We start from the raw sequence: 7,243 nt of genomic DNA, 5'->3' as shown, positions 1-7,243 counted from the left end.
GAAAGAAAGAAAGAGAAAAAGAGAGAAAGAGAGAGAGAGAGAGAGAGAGGGGTGCAGCTATTCCATCTCCATCCAGTTATAAATGAACAGAGAGCTAAATATATACACCAGGAAATGATCTCAGGAATAAATTATGAATTCCTCGCAACATTGATCATATTTTTCTCCTCTTTAGCCATTTAAAAAACATATTTTTTAATATTCTTCCATGTCTGAATTTTCTTTGCCACTATCATATCATTAGTATACAATTCTAGAGGTTGGGATATCAGTTCAGTTATTGTTTGTGGTTTATCATTCGTAGCAGTGGTACTAATGTTTGCACAGTAGCGCCACTATCATTGCTTGTAGTATTAGGGTTATCACTGTAGTGCATTCCATGTTATTGACTAGAGAAAGCTTCTCCCTGACGCTGAATATCACAGTGAATAAATCTGAGCTGCTGATGACCATACTGTCGTGGTCTCTCCGATTCCAGAGGCAAAGATGGAAACAAGCGAGGGACTTAGACGTGGTACCTTGCTAAGAAAAGCAAGATGTTTGGCATGAGATAAACAGTACTGTATGTTGACGTTCATATCACTACCTCGATTCCTGACTTTGCCCGATGCCAGCTGATAGAGGCTATCTAGCCTACACTGTGTGTACAGGCACATGAGAACATACTATGCTATTGGCTCACCTTGTGTTATGGCATTGATTGCCAGTCACTGGTTGGTCATGGTCTATGGTAGCCAAGGTGTCACCTGTTATTGAGGCAGACACCAACAAATCCTGATAGCACCGGTGTTGTGTACTAATGGCCCTACCTGAGACTGTCTGTGACTGACCGGTGTTGTGTACTAATGGCCCTACCTGAGACTGTCTGTGACTGACCGGTGTTGTGTACTAATGGCCCTACCTGAGACTGTCTGTGACTGACCGGTGTTGTGTACTAATGGCCCTACCTGAGACTGTGACTGACCGGTGTTGTGTACTAATGGCCCTACCTGAGACTGTCTGTGACTGACCGGTGTTGTGTACTAATGGCCCTACCTGAGACTGTCTGTGACTGACCGGTGTTGTGTACTAATGGCCCTACCTGAGACTGTGACTGACCGGTGTTGTGTACTAATGGCCCTACCTGAGACTGTCTGTGACTGACCGGTGTTGTGTACTAATGGCCCTACCTGAGACTGTCTGTGACTGACCGGTGTTGTGTACTAATGGCCCTACCTGAGACTGTCTGTGACTGACCGGTGTTGTGTACTAATGGCCCTACCTGAGACTGTGACTGACCGGTGTTGTGTACTAATGGCCCTACCTGAGACTGTCTGTGACTGACCGGTGTTGTGTACTAATGGCCCTACCTGAGACTGTCTGCTACCGACTGGTGTTGTGTGATGCAGTATGTGTTATGATGGAGTAGAATGTCCTTCAGTCCTGTCTGGCCCTCACTGGCCCTGTCTGGGTATACAGTCAGTGGAGGGGACAGCATAGCACCTCAGAGAGAGAGGGGTAAAGTGTGTGTGTGTGTGTGTGTCTGTGTTTCCTTTCTCCTTTCATCAACTTTTATGAGGGTTCCACCTAATCAGGTTAGGAAAACCACTCAATGTTCTACACTAGATAATAGAAGGAGACAAATCCTCATTTCACGTTAAGCTGACACGCAGATTGTAGCAATAGAGGATGCCTTTGAAAACAACAACAACAGTAACATCCATTACCAGGGCCAACATCCATGCCATTCTATACCTTAGTCAACATTCTACCTCTATCCTCTTGGAAAGGATCTCTTTCATTGATAACACTGTTTATTTCCCTTCAAAGTTGCATTACGGTCTCTTTGTCAGGTCTTTTTAGGTGATACATATTTGGTTCAAAGTACCTTTTTGCTTGTTTACAGATAGGGATTCAGAGTTGCAGCACATTCTCTTCCTTTGAGACTACTCTTTGTCAGGTTCAACTGGGTTAATATCTCAAATGGTTCAACTGGGTTCATATCTCAAATGGTTCTACTGGGTTCATATCTCAAATGGTTCAACTGGGTTCATATCTCAAATGGTTCAACTGGGTTCATATCTCAAATGGTTCAACTGGGTTCATATCTCAAATGGTTCAACTGGGTTAATATCTCAAATGGTTCAACTGGGTTCATATCTCAAATGGTTCAAATGGGTTCATATCTCAAATGGTTCTACTGGGTTCATATCTCAAATGGTTCAACTGGGTTCATATCTCAAATGGTTCAACTGGGTTCATATCTCAAATGGTTCAACTGGGTTCATATCTCAAATGGTTCAAATGGGTTCGGTCTACACTTGGCCTAAGGTTCCCCTAAAGACTTCATAATATTTTTCCGGTAGGTAAAACATTTTTTTTAATCTCCTCTCTGTGTTATTGCCACCTCCACCTACCTGCTTGACCCCTCTGGTTCTACAGGAAGACAAAGGTGGGCTGCTCTGTTACCTCATCACCTCTCCACCTCTACAGGAAGACAAATGTGGGCCGCTCTGTTACCTCATCACCTCTCTACCTCTACAGGAAGACACAGGTGGGCTGCTCTGTTACCTCATCACCTCTCCACCTCTACAGGAAGACAAAGGTGGGCCGCTCTGTTACCTCATCACCTCTCCACCTCTACAGGAAGACAAAGGTGGGCTGCTCTGTTCTCCACCTCTACAGGAAGACACAGGTGGGCTGCTCTGTTACCTCATCACCTCTCCACCTCTACAGGAAGACAAAGGTGGGCTGCTCTGTTACCTCATCACCTCTCCACCTCTATAGGAAGACAAAGGTGGGCCGCTCTGTTACCTCACCACCTCTCCACCTCTACAGGAAGACACAGGTGGGCTGCTCTGTTACCTCACCACCTCTCCACCTCTACAGGAAGACAAAGGTGGGCCGCTCTGTTACCTCACCACCTCTCCACCTCTACAGGAAGACACAGGGTGGGCTGCTCTGTTACCTCACCACCTCTCTACCTCTACAGGAAGACACAGGTGGGCTGCTCTGTTACCTCATCACCTCTCTACCTCTACCACACACACTCTCCACAGCCATTCTGACTCACCCTCTCTCCCTCCCTCCATCTCTCTCTCTCTCTCCCCCACGTGTCACAGCAGATAAGCAGCTAGCGGTCTGTATGAGTAAGCATCAGTCATGCAGGATTCATCTGTGTGACTGCAGACAGAAGACAATAGTCCATTTAATAAGGCATTTTAAGTGGGATTCTGTTTTAGTGTAAGGAACTTACTCATAGGGCGGTGCACAATTGGCCCAGCGTTGTCCGAGTTAGGGTTTGGCCGGGGTAGTCCGTCATTGTAACTAAGAGTTTGTTCTTAACTGACTTGTCTTAAATAAAGGTTAAATAAATGTAAAAAATGATGGTTGTCTGTATTTGCTCTTTGAAGTTGTAAACAGCATTAATATAGTTGTAAACAGTATTAATGTAGTTGTAAACAGTATTAATAAAGCTGTAAACAGTATTAATTAAGTTGTAAACAGTATTAATGAAGTTGTAAACAGTATTAATAAAGCTGTAAACAGTATTAATTAAGTTGTAAACAGTATTAATGTAGTTGTAAACATTATTAATGTAGTTGTAAACAGTATTAATGTAGTTGTAAACAGCATTAATATAATTGTAAACAGTATTAATGTAGTTGTAAACAGCATTAATATAGTTGTAAACAGTATTAATTAAGTTGTAAACAGTATTAATGAAGTTGTAAACAGTATGAATAAAGCTGTAAACAGTATTAATTAAGTTGTAAACCGTATTAATGTAGTTGTAAACCGTATTAATGTAGTTGTAAACAGTATTAATGTAGTTGTAAACAGTATTAATGTAGTTGTAAACAGTATTAATGTAGTTGTAAACAGCATTAATATAGTTGTAAACAGTATTAATGTAGTTGTAAACAGTATTAATAAAGCTGTAAACAGTATTAATTAAGTTGTAAACAGTATTAATGTAGTTGTAAACAGTATTAATAAAGTTGTAAACAGTATTAATTAAGTTGTAAACAGTATTACTGTAGCTGTAAACAGTATTAATACAGTTGTAAACAGTATTAATGAAGTTGTAAACCGTATTAATTAAGTTGTAAACAGTATTAATGTAGCTCTAAACAGTATTAATTAAGTTGTAAACAGTATTAATGAAGTTGTAAACAGTATTAATGTAGTTCTAAACAGTATTAATTAAGTTGTAAATAGTATTAATGAAATTGTAAACAGTATTAATGTAGTTCTAAACAGTATTCATTAAGTTGTAAACAGTATTAATTAAGTTGTAAACAGTATTAATGTAGTTGTAAACAGCATTAATGTAGTTCTAAACAACATTAATTAAGTTGTAAACAGTATTAATTAAGTTGTAAACAGCATTAATGAAGTTGTAACAGTATTAATGAAGTTGTAAACAGCATTAATTAAGTTGTAAATATTATTAATTAAGTTGCAAAGAGTATTAATGTCGTTCTAAACAGCATTAGTGAAGTTCTAAAACATATTAATTACGTTGTAAACAGCATTAATGTAGTTGTACACAGCATTAATTAAGTTGTAAACAGTACTAATAGAGGTGTGAACCTTATTAACAGTATTAATGAAGTTGTAAACCGTATTAATTAAGTTGTAAACAGTATTAATGAAGTTGTAAACAGTATTAATGAAGTTGTAAACAGTATTAATGTAGTTCTAAACAGTATTAATTAAGTTGTAAATAGTATTAATGAAATTGTAAACAGTATTAATGTAGTTCTAAACAGTATTCATTAAGTTGTAAACAGTATTAATTAAGTTGTAAACAGCATTAATGTAGTTCTAAACAGTATTCATTAAGTTGTAAACAGCATTAATTCAGTTGTAAACAGTACTAATAGAGGTGTGAACCTTATTAATTAAGTTGTAAACTATATTAATGAAGTTATAAACAGTATTAATGAAGTTATAAACAGTATTAATGAGGAAGAGGAGGAAGAGGAGGAGTAAACAGTGGAGAAGGAGAAACAAAACAGACAGGCTCCCAGTAGGCTCTATTAAGGACACAACAAGAGAACACCGAGGCCTCTTTAACAAGACTACTGTACATCATGGGGAATAGGAGACTGGTTATGCTGCACACAAATTGAAAATGGGTGTGTCTCAAAACATGTTGTTGAATCATGAGTGTGTGTGAGTGAATGTGTGTGTGTGTGTGTGTGTGTGTGTGTGTGTGTGTGTGTGTGTGTGTGTGTGTGTGTGTGTGTGTGTGTGTGTGTGTGTGTGTGTGTGTGTGTGTGTGTGTTATGCTGTGCACACAATACAGTATATGGCAAATGAACACTGATTTCTTAGACGGAGGCTTGAGTTTATTTCTAGATCTATGAATTGATCTGTTCAACCTACCTATACAGCTTATCGTAAGAACTTCACAATACGTTTGTGTGTTGGACAAGCGGTCCTAAAGGAACCAAACATGCTCAATAATTGTTCTTACATAATGTTGACACACTTCCAGGTTCCACACTGTGTACTTGTACTCCAAAGTATGTGAGCCATCTTGGTCCCCATTATCATCACGCCTGTCTCATCAAGCAGGCCTCCCCAAAGAACATCATTTGCCAAGCACCAATAATCAGAATAAATAACTATGCACAAAGCCCTTTGGTTCTGCAATAAGGCTAAGCTAGACATATTTTGATATGTAATGTAAACCAACTAGCTACACACTGATTTGAGCGATGAGAAAATGATAATGGCTGGTTCTGTGCCTTCAACGGGCAGATTGCAGAGGATTGCGTCTCCCTCTGTCACACTCACAACGGTCGTTTATGATGGCTATAACCAAGGAGATGGAGTTGTGTTAAAAATGACTTGTCATTTGACTTTAAATAACCACAGTCGTAACAGTATGGATGATGACATTTCCGTTGGTTATAAATATTGTAGCTATAACAACCTTTGTTAAATGTACGTATAGCCTTGCTGAAAGAACCATCACTGAAAAAAATATATGAAGCGATATGAAAACATGTTGTTATGTTATAACATCAAAAATGTCATTAAATGTTATTATGGTGGAAAGTGATGGTCTGTTTATTACAGTATCTTTAAACTTAATGAGGTTAGTGTCTATTTTAATAGCCTATCCATTGTAATATGTTGTTCTTTGTTCAACGTTTCTCGGCCCCATAGCACAGCAGTCTATGAGGCAGGGAAGTACACAAGGGAATCCACTGCACAGACAATAAATACTACAATGTAAGACATCACCACGCACGCAAGCACACACGCACGGACAACAAAATAGGCTATCCTATCTCCTAGCATCGTGTCATGAATGTAACAAAAGAAGAAAAAAAGCACACGACCAGCCAATTGTCACCCCACTTCAGCACCCAAATCAACATTGATGGCCAGTAATTGAACAGGTAGCCAAATTAATCAATAAATACCCGCTGATGTTTTCCGAAGTAGGTCCGTTAGATGTTTTATTCCTTTTTAGATTGTGTCAATCCCCGTGTGGCCTCAATATCGGGCGTCGTGCCGTAGTTAAAAGACCACCTGCTAAGGTAAATTGGATGGAACAACCATTGGACCGGACAGTCGGCATTGCCTCTCCGTTGTCATCGGGTACATTGGAGACTGCGAGATGCTCTTTCCCCCTGGAGACTAGTCGTGGTCCAGACACCCGGTTGTCACGCCCATCTCTCTCTAGCGCTGCTCTCCTTTGGTAAAAACTCAGTAGTCATACGGATCCACCATCGCCCACGTTAATGCGTCTCTGCAGTTGGTCAGGATTCCGCGACTATTGCGTAAAGCCGTCTTCAGATTCGCACAACGTGCTGGCTCCAGCTATCTGCTGAATACTGCCCGCGCGTGGTACTTGTACTGTACAGTAGGTAAGCTACTGTAAAAAAAAGGCTCGCTTCAGGCAGGTACAGTAGCATAGGCAGTGTGTAGATTAGTCTATGTGAATGACAATGTTTTCGATTTTTCAGAAACACCTCACTGCTCTATATTATAGGGAGATATGATAAGTGGCTGTAAATTTGAAGAATGAGCAAGCTGTTGACTTGCTGAGAAACACATACTACCTTTCTCCAAGGCAAAAAAAAGGTAATTTCTTGCTACTTATGGGTAAATATGTAAATTATATTAATAATAATGTATAAAAAAATGTTAAAGTAGGCCTAGAATAAAATTAAGAACATTTGCATGTAGGGTTATGATTTGCGTTCGCTTAATAAAACGTGGGAAAAAAGGAATAAAATGC

General features: G+C 39.4%; 1 protein-coding gene across 2 annotated transcripts in view; it reads right to left on the bottom strand.

The window, feature by feature from the left end:
* Positions 1-6,754, bottom strand: part of peli3 (pellino E3 ubiquitin protein ligase family member 3) — a 26,800-nt gene extending 20,046 nt beyond the window's left edge. Inside the window, exon 1 of one of the 2 annotated variants that reach the window (XM_014206530.3) lies at positions 6,423-6,754. The gene's annotated coding sequence lies outside the window, so the exon portion shown is untranslated. The remainder of the gene's footprint in view (positions 1-6,422) is intronic. The other variant, NM_001141790.1, reaches the window with a different exon arrangement.
* Between the last annotated feature and the right edge of the window lie 489 nt (positions 6,755-7,243).

Source organism: Salmo salar, chromosome 07, assembly GCF_965601325.2.
Source record: "Salmo salar chromosome 07, fSalSal1, whole genome shotgun sequence".
NCBI lineage: Eukaryota > Metazoa > Chordata > Actinopteri > Salmoniformes > Salmonidae > Salmo > Salmo salar.
Note: the sequence above shows the minus strand (reverse complement) of the source record. Positions and strands in the feature narration are given on the sequence as shown.